Source organism: Danio aesculapii, chromosome 5, assembly GCF_903798145.1.
Source record: "Danio aesculapii chromosome 5, fDanAes4.1, whole genome shotgun sequence".
In the NCBI taxonomy this organism is placed as follows: domain Eukaryota; kingdom Metazoa; phylum Chordata; class Actinopteri; order Cypriniformes; family Danionidae; genus Danio; species Danio aesculapii.
In genome coordinates, this window is record NC_079439.1 from 34252439 (window position 1) to 34264799 (window position 12361).

Below are 12361 nucleotides of genomic sequence, written 5' to 3' on the forward strand. Positions count from 1 at the left end.
AATGTTTACAGAACACTTTTTCTCTGCCAATGAGAATTAGATACACATGGCCAAAATGGTAAATATCAAATTTTTGTCTTTTTCAGTGTAAGAGGTACATTGTACATTATATTCCCAAAAAAGTTCCCAAACTTTTCAGCCCGCGACCCCTAAAATAACAATGCCAGCCACTCACCACCCCAAATTCCTCAGGGATGGTTATAAATATACAAACGTTGCGCACAATAGGCCTATATAAACACGAGCTCATTGACAACACAAAAAAGTGCAACAGTCTAACAACCATATTATTCTTATAGTCATTTATTAATTTGTTTAATTTTAATATTAAAATCACTTAAAAAGACTGGTGGGCACAATGTCTTCAGCACAAGTCTTTTCTTGGCTTAATTTTGGACACCCCTAATCCGAGATCATTCTCAATGTTCAGTTGTGGCCTGTATTTATTTTTAATGTATTTGATTGCTATAAAGGTGTCAAAGTTTAATCTGGTGCTATTAAAATATTTGTTGCAGCTCACACCATTGTTGTTAACCCAAACACACCAATCCTATAAAATAAAATAAATTAAAGGCTGATGGCTTTTCATTTGCATGTTGTTGTTTTTTACTATTAAGAACTACAATTTTTATCTTCTATGGGTTATGGTTATTCTAATAGTTGAATCAAATTTATTTGACTTTGGAAATCACCAAACGCCCCCCTGTTATTGTCCCACGACCCCCACTTTAGGAACCACTGCATTATATTATACAGATATATTTTCTGATGAAGACCCCTTGGACTGAGATCATATTTGGGGAACCATGGCCTAAAGTAAAAACTAAATTGGCTGTCAGGAAAGACTGCTTAAAAATAAAGTTACACTGGTAAATTAATTCTAGTGAATGTTTATATATAATGTATTGGCATTGAGATTGTCACATCTGTGTTGTATCATTTACAAACCAAATTCTCACTCGGAGGTTTTCATAAATCCCAGCCACCTTGACATGCATCCCGACATCTCGCGTCTACGTGCTTACGATTCAGCACTCTAGAAATATCCTGTAGCTCGAGATCGTTAAGGAAAGTTGAAGAGAAATTCATTAACTTATGCAAATGATCCTAATTGCAATTATCTCCAGATCTTGATAAGTGAGAGGAGGGGTTAGTGAATCAGAAAAAAATAAAATAAAAACTCCCTTGGCCATTCGAGTAGCTCTTTGCATTCAAACCGACCACGCTTCAACTGCGCATTTCTAATTAGTCTGACATATTCAAAAGCCAATTAACGGTTTCTCAAATCAGAGCTCTACCACAAGGTTTTGCCAACTTGTAAAGGAAGGAGAAACTTTATTTTTAAGTGCACTGATTTCGAGAAGCCCTTGTCTGTGAGGACATGCCTGTAGTCTTCCCCCCTTCTTTCTTCAATTCACTAATTAATCCAATTAACACATGCAAATTGGTGTAATTACATTGTTTCCTCACCTCATGTTGTGTGAAGATGGGGAAAAAGCAGAACAGATGAAGAAGGGATGTTTTTTTTAATCATATAGCAGTGGAAGCACAGTCCCTATACTTCAATGATAATTCTACATTAAATCACAGCAATAAGGCAGTGCTGCTAATACAGGTCAACAGTAAAATCAACCGCTTTGTGACAATCTACAGCATAAACTCAAATCTATATAAATGGATAGTGTTGTTCTTTGTGCAGCATTAATGCTAATATTGTAAGACAATTGCACAATAAGACTAATAACTGAATGAACATTGATATAATGTAAGTGACTTTGGATAAAATACTGCAAAATGTTAATATAAAATAATAAAGCTTGGGAACCATTTTTGTACATTGTCTAATGTTAAACAGGGCTGAGTGCACTGTCACCGTTGCTGGGTTTCTATTAACCTTCAAAGTATGCCAACTCAAATTGCATATTGAAACTTAATATTTATATACCTAATGGTAAAATGTCAGTTTTGCAAAAACTCTTATTTTTTAAGTTGTACAAGATGGTTTTTCAGGTATAGTTAAATAAAGACTGCAAACATCATGCCTTAAATATCAGACCCCCTAGTTTCTCATATTTGTTTTTTGCGATTAAAGTAATGACTGATTTTGTGGTGGTAGTTCCAAGAAATTTGTGGACAATTTAATTAAAGTTCATAAAATATATTCATTAGTTAATAAATATGTTAATTAGTTAATAATATATATATATATATATATATATATACACACATATAATTTTTTTTAATGATAAAAAAAAAATATATATATATATATATATATATATATATATATATATATATATATATATATATATAATGGCGACGCAGTGGCGCAGTAGTGCTGTCGCCTCACAGCGAGAAGGTCGCTGGTTCGAGCCTCGGCTGGGTCAGTTGCCGTTTCTGTGTGGAGTTTGAATGTTCTCCCTGCATTCGCGTGGGTTTCCTCCGGGTGCTCCGGTTTCCCCCACATGTTGTACAGGTGAAAAGTGGAAGGGCATCCGCTGCGTAGAACAACTGTTGGATACGTTGGCAGTTCATTCCGCTGTAGCGACCCCAAATTAATAAAGGGACTAAGCCAGAAGAAAATGAATGAATGTGTGTGTGTATATACATATATATATATATATATATATATATATATATATATATATATATATATATATATATATATATATATATATATATATATATATATATATATATATATATATATATATATACATACATATACATTCATTCATTTTCTTTTCGGCTTAGTCCCTTTATTAATCTGGGGTCACCACAGCGCCAATTTATCCAGCAATATGGGAAATATATAGTATCTATCTATCTATCTATCTATCTATCTATCTATCTATCTATCTATCTATCTATCTATCTATCTATCTATCTATCTATCTATCTATCTATCTATCTATCTATCTATCTATCTATCTATCTATCTATCTATCTATCTATCTATCTATCTATCTATCTATCTATCTATCTATCTATCTATCTATCTATCTATCTATCTATCTATCTATCTATCTATCTATCTATCTATCTATCTATCTATCTATCTATCTATCTATCTATCTATCTATCTATCTATCTATCTATCTATCTATCTATCTATCTATCTATCTATCTATCTATCTATCTATCTATCTATCTATCTATCTATCTATCTATCTATCTATCTATCTATCTATCTATCTATCTATCTATCTATATATATATTTTTTTTTAATTATTATTATTTTTTTTTTACATTTGACATTTTATTTAACATATTAGGTTGCCTACTATGTTAGGTGTGCAATCTGACACAATGACACAAATCATAAAATCTTAAAAATAAAGCTTCTTTATTTTGGCGTCTTGCCAAGACAAGATCTAAAATGGTAGGGATTTTACCCACGATCTTACTTTCTCGCTCAGATTTCACTCCCCGAAGCATGACATCATGTACCTCAGGTACACTCAGGACCTGCGTTAGACCTTTCCCTACTATAACACACTTAAAACACGGATTGCCGTAAAAACTTGTCAATGGCAGGGAAGAATTTTCTCTCGTCAGCGGCAGGGAAAGAGTTAAGCAAAATAATTTATCGATTTGACGCACATCATTATGCCAGCTATAGATGTAATGCACAAATAATGTCCTTCAATTCGGTCACGTCCAGCGGTCGTCATGCAACATCTAGAAGTCATGTAAAGCAATTAATTGCAAACTGGAATAAATCTAATTTTATTATATGGTTTGGAATTGGATGTTTTATGCGATTATTTAATTTTTTTATGATTATTTTGCATTTAAATTAAGAATTTTGCAGGATCTCAAAAAATCTCGACTTTGTTAATTTTGCGTTGAATTCAGCGATCGCAAAATCGTGAAAAACTAGGGAGTCTAAATTATATTGGTTCATGTCTTTTTAATTTCATATTATTATGTTTTCAAGGATCTTTCCTTATGATAAATACTCAGATTTCTCACACATCGCAAGTGGCAAAAAGGAGATTTTTTCTGCATAATATTTAACTATAAATATATCATTCAGAAATAGTTTTTTTAAATCAACATTAAAAAATATTGACAATATTTTCTGCAAATCTGTAAAGGAAACCAGGCTATAGTTCAGGAGCTGATAAAATATCACTTTGTCACTGCCATACTAATACAAATAACTCAGAGATGTTCCACAAAATGTGAAAATCCAATCCGATGTTCAGTCATTTAACATAATAAATCATAGGATAAGTCATATTAAACAAAAGCCTATAGAAGGCTTTTGATATATACCCTGCCTCTTGAAGTGCATTTGAACTCTTGTGCACAGCTACTTTTGTTTTTATCAGTATGGAGTTAGATACTGTTGTCTGCCTGTGATATGGCCATGGCCGGTCCTCCCTACTCAACTCTGTTCTGTTTTTAAGCTGCCAGCATCATAAAGTCCACAGCTGTTTGGCTTCAGTGGTAAAGCAGTGGAGAAGAGTGCCAAACAGCATACTAGAGAGAAAGAGCAACTCCGAAGACGGCTGAGAAAACTTTATGATCTGTTTAGACTCCCAGAATGCTGATTGTACAGTGTCTGTTTCGAAAACATCTTACGGCAAAGCCTCCAGATGGACATATTTAGTTTGTTCTGACCACGCACAACCAGATTCCTGGGGGCTACTAAAACACATATGGCTTAATTCATTAAGACGATGATATCACGGGTGCTTATCCATAAATATTACTTTTTATAGTGAGTTTAATACTGAATTTATTTTCAAATATCATAGAGTACGTTTATGGACAGCAGTAATCCGATTTTAATACATTTAAAACAATACTCTGATTAAGAGTCTGCCTTGTAAACAGCGATTACCTTAATCGGACTAAAGTCACAATTGAACTAAACAGAAATCAAATTAAGACGTGGAGTATGTCGATTTTAGTGGCATTATTGAAGAGCAATGCAGACATGTAAACACCTTAATCAAATTGTTATTGTCGTGTATCGTCGATTTTGCCACATTTTTTGCGACTATACACACATAGTCTAAACACCCGAGTCAGTGAAGAACCACAGACACCTGCATCGTAAAATGTGTTTTACGTTTTTTTCCCCATATGGCGTAGGGTATCCTGGTATTCTGTTGAAACAACACTCTTCCAGCAGTTCATACTCTCAACCAATATCTCGTTGTCACATGGGGCATGCATGAAATGTTCCTGAGTGAAAGTGAAAGTGGCAAACTGCAGTTGAAGTCGAAACATAAACACCCGAAATTACATGAAACTCTGGAGGAAATGTGGATGACGTGGTGAGGCAATAACCTTAATGGAATTATGTGCTATAACATGTAAAACGGGATCATGAAAGGGACATTCAAAATGCAGCTCATGTATTAAGTTGATCATATTAATGTCTCATTCAGATTAAGGCAAATAATTCGATTACTGATGTCCATTTAAACGTAACTATTGTCTTGATCCATTAAAAATCCCATTAAGTACACTAAAATGCAGTGTTATTTGATTGAATTGATGCAATTTCAGGGCTGGTCATATTGAGTAATTTCTCCCTCTTTAAATAGCCAATAATATTTATTTATATTATAATATTCATTAATTACTATATAACAGTCCTAATTGTAATGCTGAGTCTGTCTAAATGTGTTTTCTTCTAATCTCTTCCATATTTCTTTAAAATATAGCATTCTGTATAGAATTCTGCTCCAACTCGTACATATGATACACTATATACTATTGTTTCTCAGGACTGGAGAAGACTAACGCACTAACACAAAACCAAATGTCAATGTTTATTTCTTATGCAATGCACTATATGTGTGCCATTATACTATATAGAAAATAGTGTACGGTGAGAGACTTCAGATTCTAGCGAGCATTTGATAGGACAGAAAGTCTGAAGCTGAAGTGCAAAAAGATGTCATCAAAAATTGAGTACTACTCGAGTAGGTACTACGTTTAATTTACTTCATGACAAGTATGTTCTGTTTAGTAGGATTGCGAGTAATGAATGGATTTCAGACATCCTGGATCTGCCATTTATTATGATCACATGATCTATCCGTGTCACTTCACTTTAGTTCACATGGCCTCATGGGATAGAAAAGTGTTCATTGGATGTGCACTTCAGAATCTTGCCATAAGCTGTAGGTCATCTGAGTATGTCTCACCTTCTGCTTCTGTAAATATTATTAATTTGTACTAGGCAAGGGGCGATAAATGTTTTCATACTGGTAGACTGCGGTTTGGAAAAGTCAAGGTTTTAAAAACCGCCCAAATTTTCTGTAATACAATTCCTAAGTATATGTAAGATTTTTTTTTTGTTTTTTTGTTTTTTAGGACAACAGTATCTCCAGATTAAAAAAAAAATTCATAGATGCCGTTTTAAATTGTAAAGAAATCTGTGTTTTAATGAAGACAGCAGAAGTCTATGATTTATTTGAATTATTTAGCCTGACATGTTTAATGCTCCAAAATATTATACATTTTTCCTAAAATAAAATATATTGTGTTTAATCTGGGGGAAAAGTGTTTGTTTTTTACCCAGACATTTAAAAAGAATTTATTTTCTGTAGTAGTATCACAATACCGGGAAACTGATATTTTTATATCATACTGTCAGAATCTTACACCGGCCCATGCTTAATTTGTACATACTGTAGTACTTGGTTCACATACTGTTTTTCACATACTATAGTAGTTATGTATGCAATTTCAGTTGTTTTGAATGTGTATATCTTCTAAATGCAATTTGTTTGGGAGCATACTAGCTTACAGATAACATTAAAGCTTAAATAAAATTATCAAAGTAATAATAATCAGACAGAAAGCAGCTTTCAAAGTGCAAGTTTTTTAAACTCAACATCACTCAACACGAGAACTACAATCTCATGATGCATTATGAATGACACAATCAAATTAATGACAGAGAAATAAAATAATCTATTCAAGTCATGAGTTTAATCTACGAAATAAGTTTTCATTTCAAAATATGTCGATATATAGCGATTGATCATATCTAATGCTTCATGGGAGAGGGGGGAGCTAAAGATTTCTACTGCCATATTTTGCATGCTGCAGCTCCGCGATTACTGGATTTGTCTGGATGATGTCGATTTTCCACATGAATTCCACTATAAAGCATTTTGTTGCTAAATGAATGCTAACAAATGAGTTCAGTAAAACTATATACAATCAATTAACAACCCCAGAGCTCAAAAATGTTTATTAATTCTCGTTAAAAATACAATTTCCCAAAGGAAATGTTGTGCTCAGTGTCTGACATACGGTTGAAGTAAGAATTATTAGCCCCCCTTTGAATTTTTTTTTCTTTTTTGAAATATTTCCCAAATGATGTTTAACAGAGCAAGGAAATTTTCACAGTATGTCTGATCATATTTTTTCTTCTGGAGAAAGTCTTATTTGTTCTATTTCAGCTAGAATAAAAGCAGTTTTACATTTAAAAAAAAAACATTTTATGGTCAAATTTATTAGCCCCTTTAAGCTATATATATATATTTTAAAATGTCTACAGAACAAACCATCATTATACAATAACTTGCCTAATTACCCTATCCTGCCTAGTTAACCTAATTAACCTAGTTAAGCCTTTAAATTTCACTTTAAGCTGTATAGAATTGTTTTGAAATATATCTAGTCAAATATTATTTACTGTCATCATGACAAAGATAAAATAAATCAGTTATTAGAAATGAGTTATTAAAACTATTATGTTTACAAATGTGTTGAAAAAATCTTCTCTCCATTAAACAGAAATTGGGGAAAAAATAAACAGGGGCTATTAATTCTGACTTCAACTATACACACACAGTGATCCAATAAGTTTCCAATGTGGGCAGGCCACAATAGAAAATACATACCAATCAATAAAAACATAATGCCACTCATTGCTTATCATATGCTGCTGGTTGAGAAACAGCAGCGTCTCTTCATTCCTTAAAAAAGAGAAATAATCCAAGAAAAAGAAAGAACATAATGGTTGAAGAGTTAGTGGAAAAAATGAAAGAGGTCAGCCCTCATTAGTGGCTCTCATTAGTAGACTTACCAGAGCAGTTCTTGTTCCTAATGACCATAACTACTCTACTTCGACAAGCCAGCCAGTCAGCAAACAGCAGCACAGAGCAAGCGTCTGTTTTTATGCACAGATAAATATTGTAAGGCTACAACTAACTGACGGTCAGAGTATATTTTCAGTTGTCAGCTCATCCTCTTGTACCAAGGGATTTTATATGGCAGCACTGCCCCTCAGGGACACCAGAGTGGGATCGTGGCAGCAGCAGGGGGTGTGAGGTCACCGGACATAATCTGTACGTCATTGACGGAATAAATGAACAGAGCATAAACGAGAAAAGCGAAGAGAAGAGAATGACAAAAATGCTTGATTAGGGGGTGACAAGGGTGGGGGGGAGGGTAGGGGGGTTTGCAGGGACGCCGGACAGCAATTCCATCCAATCAGAAGACTTTGAATAATTAAACTGATCAGCTTAATTAGCTCAATTAAGTTGATTTGACCATGGAACATGGCCATATGGTGAGAGGAAACAAAAGAGGGGGGAACTAATTAAAAGTAAAATAATGAGGATTTTAATTAAGCAGTTCCCCAGACGTCAGCAAGCAGGGATCTGGAGTCATAATTAAAAAGTGCTGTGGTGCTGGCAACATTTTCTCCCCTCTGTTTTAATAACTGCGAGGGGCTCCATCCATCTAATTAAATCTGTAAATGAATTAGCAACATCTAGGGTCTTCGCTTCGCTTTTTTTTAACAACCCACCTTCACTTCTACGAATAACTTTGTGCACATGCTGCATGCACACATTCGAGTACCCGACACGTCTGCTGTTAATGAAATGAATCATTATTGATACACTGTCACAGAGATACAGGTGCTGGCAGAAAACATGAGCGACGTGAAGACTCACCTCAGCATGCGTGTGTGTGGATTTCTTGCTCTTATGCTTTATGCATATCACAGTACAGGTGAAATCTCTCAATTTTTTGCTGTTTAAACCCTCTAAATGAGCACCAAACTGTGAAAGACTTTCACCATACATCATTAAACGCCACAAACCAGACTCAATTTCACACATGCAAATTCTCATTAGCTGCTTAAAATCTGGCTAGACTGATGTTCAGGATTGAATACCATTATCAATAGTAAACACCGTCACTTATTCATAATGTTGTTTTTGGTACTTCTACTTCATTCATTCATTTTCTTTTCAGCTTAGTCCCTTTATTAATCAGGGCGCGCCACAGCGGAATGAACCGCCAACTTATCCAGCATATGTTTTTTACGCAGCGGATGCCCTTCCAGCTGCAACCCATCACTGGGAAACACATGTGACACACTCTCATTCACACACATACACTACGGACACTTTAGCTTACCCAATTCACCTATAGCACATGTCTTTGGAGGAAACCGGAGCCCCCAGAGGGAATGGCGCCCCCAGAAAATGTTCTCATGGGTGGCCAAAAGAGGCCACACCAAGTCTTAGGGTGGCACACAAAAAAATAATGAATTCAGTGTAATGTTATATGTTTGTTTCTGGTAAATGAAAGAATGTTGTTTTAATTCATTTAGATAATTAACCTTGAATAATTGCAATTTATTCCTTGAAATAATTCAGCAAGTACATGTGCAAACCAAATGAAAATCAACATTTAGTTTGAAAACACTTTTCACATATATAAATATCTTTTCAGTTATTTTTCATACTTTTATTGTACAGAATACGGTAAATGCCATGTCTAAATGAATAAAGATTAATGAATTAATTAATAAAACAAACAAATGAACAAGCTGAACAAAAGTCATTAATAAATACACACACACACACACACACACACACACACACGCACACACACACGCACACACACACACACACACACACACACACACACACACACACACACACACACACAATACAGACCCTAATAATATAATTATCCATATTCCTTTCTGAGCTACATTATTATTGATACAGCTTCTTCTATTGATGTACCTTAAGGTAAATATTAAATTGCCATTGCTGTCTGTTGAAGGTGTGTGCGTGCTGGCTGTCAGTGAGGATTGGGGAGGGGGAGGGGCTGTGAATCAACTATGTCAATGGCACCAATCAATCCACAATAATTTAATGGCTACATTTTATTCATTTATTGAAATATTGTGAATTTACGTAAGTACATTTAAATTAACGGTCACACTTTACAATAAGGTTCATTAGTTAATGTTAATTAATGCATTTACTAACATGAACAAACAACGAACAATACATTTACTACAGTATATGTTCATGTTAGCTAACATTAGTTAATGAAAATACAGTTGTTCATTGTTAGTTCATGTTAACTCACGGTGCATTAACTAATGTTAAAAAGCATGGACTTGGATGTTAATAATGCATTAGTAAATGTTCAATTATGATTAATAAATGCTGTACAGGTGTTGTTTATGTTAGTAAATGCATTAACTAATGAACCTTATTGTAATGTGTTACCAAATTAATAATATCAACAGCAAAATCATATTGGGTTGGCCAGAGTTTACACACCCCTTGGGGGCGCCCCTGCCCAGAGGAACCCCATGCGAACACGGGGAGAACATGCAAACTCCACACAGAAATGCCAACTGACCCAGCCAGACCTCGAACCAGTGACCTTCTTGCTGTGAGGCGATTGTGCTACCCACTGCCCGACGGTGATGCCCTACTGCTTCTACTACTTTCAAAAACATATGTTGGAATGGTTTATTGTTAATTTTAATCATTTTAATTTTGTTAGTTCATTCATGCATCATCCTACAGGAAGTGACATCATTGCAGTAACAGAACCACACAAGCATTTACAAATTCTGTTAAAAAAGCTTAGGGTTATGGTTTATAATAATCTTTTTATTGAAGAAATCAATACTTTTATTAATCAAAACAGATTACATTTATCAAAAGTGCTTTGAAATGTCTGTTTTAAATCAGTGGTGTTCTTTTAATCAAAGAATGATAAAAAAATAACACATTTTGTACCATATTACAGGCCCGTAGCCAAGGGGGTTGCAAACAATTACTTTTCATGCGTCCAATATCCAGCTGTGCAAGAAAACACACAATCTGACGTAAGTAAAGTCATGTTTCGCTACTGTATTGTTTTTAAATAGAGAAAACATTTGACAAATAACTTTTATTCTAAATCTTGGACCTTATTCTTAAAACTAAAAAAAATTAGCAATAAAATATGTGAAGCACCAAAAGTAGACCACATTAAAATCATTTTGAATACTAATTTGGCTATTATTCTCATCTTTGAATTTTCAAATGTACTGTTTTTACAAGAGAAGCTAGAAAATTATGAAGCTCTACATTATTATTATTATTATTATTAATATTATTATTCATTCGTTCGTTTTATTTTTGGCTTAGTCCCTTTATTAATCTGGGGTCACCACAGCAGAATGAACCACCAACTTATCCAGCATATATTTCACGCAGCGGATGCCCTTTCAGCTGCAACCCATCACTGGGAAAATTATTATTATTATTATTATTATTATTATTATTGTTATTTTGTTTGAATTTTTATCATTCAAATGGCCAAATTCTGACTGAGGAAAGTTAAATGTGCTGGCCAGTTTGTTATTTGCCTAATAAATGGCAATAGGTTTTTTTTTTTTAAAGGCTACAGTTTTTAATTTAAAACTTTTACAGATTCTTATTTTTTCTGAAGATATAGGATATAATTTATATTATAAAAATAAGTATTTTTTATATTTCTTTATTGTAAATCTTTAGGAAATATTTTGGTACATTAAAAGTGTGGTTATGATGACCATCCAATAAGCTAATTCAGCTAATAATTGTGCTAAAAATGTCACTTAAATGCAGCATTTAAACCTCATATATAAATAGAAAGTGAGGTGAATAACTGCAAAAAAGGTCGACCTTTTTATTTACTCTGTACAACCCAAAGTTAAGGTAACTCAAACTATTTGGAGAAACCGATTGCAACAAACCATTTAAGTTTAAAAACTAATCCTAATGAGTACTTTGAACTATATTCTATTTATTTATTTGCGTAAACGGAGCAATTTGAGCACAGTAAAACCCAATAAATGAAGAGAACTCAAACCAACTGAGTACTGTAAAACCCGATGAGTTAAGGCAACTCAAACCGTTTGACGAAACCGATTGCTACAAACCATTTGAGTTAAACTAATCTATATGAGTACTGTGAATTTACCCCATTTAAGTTGAAGTAATGAAATATTTAATTAACTCATTACCTTCAACACTGTTCAAAACTCTTTTTAAATAAGTAGTAATAAACTTTCAGTAAATTCTGAGTTAA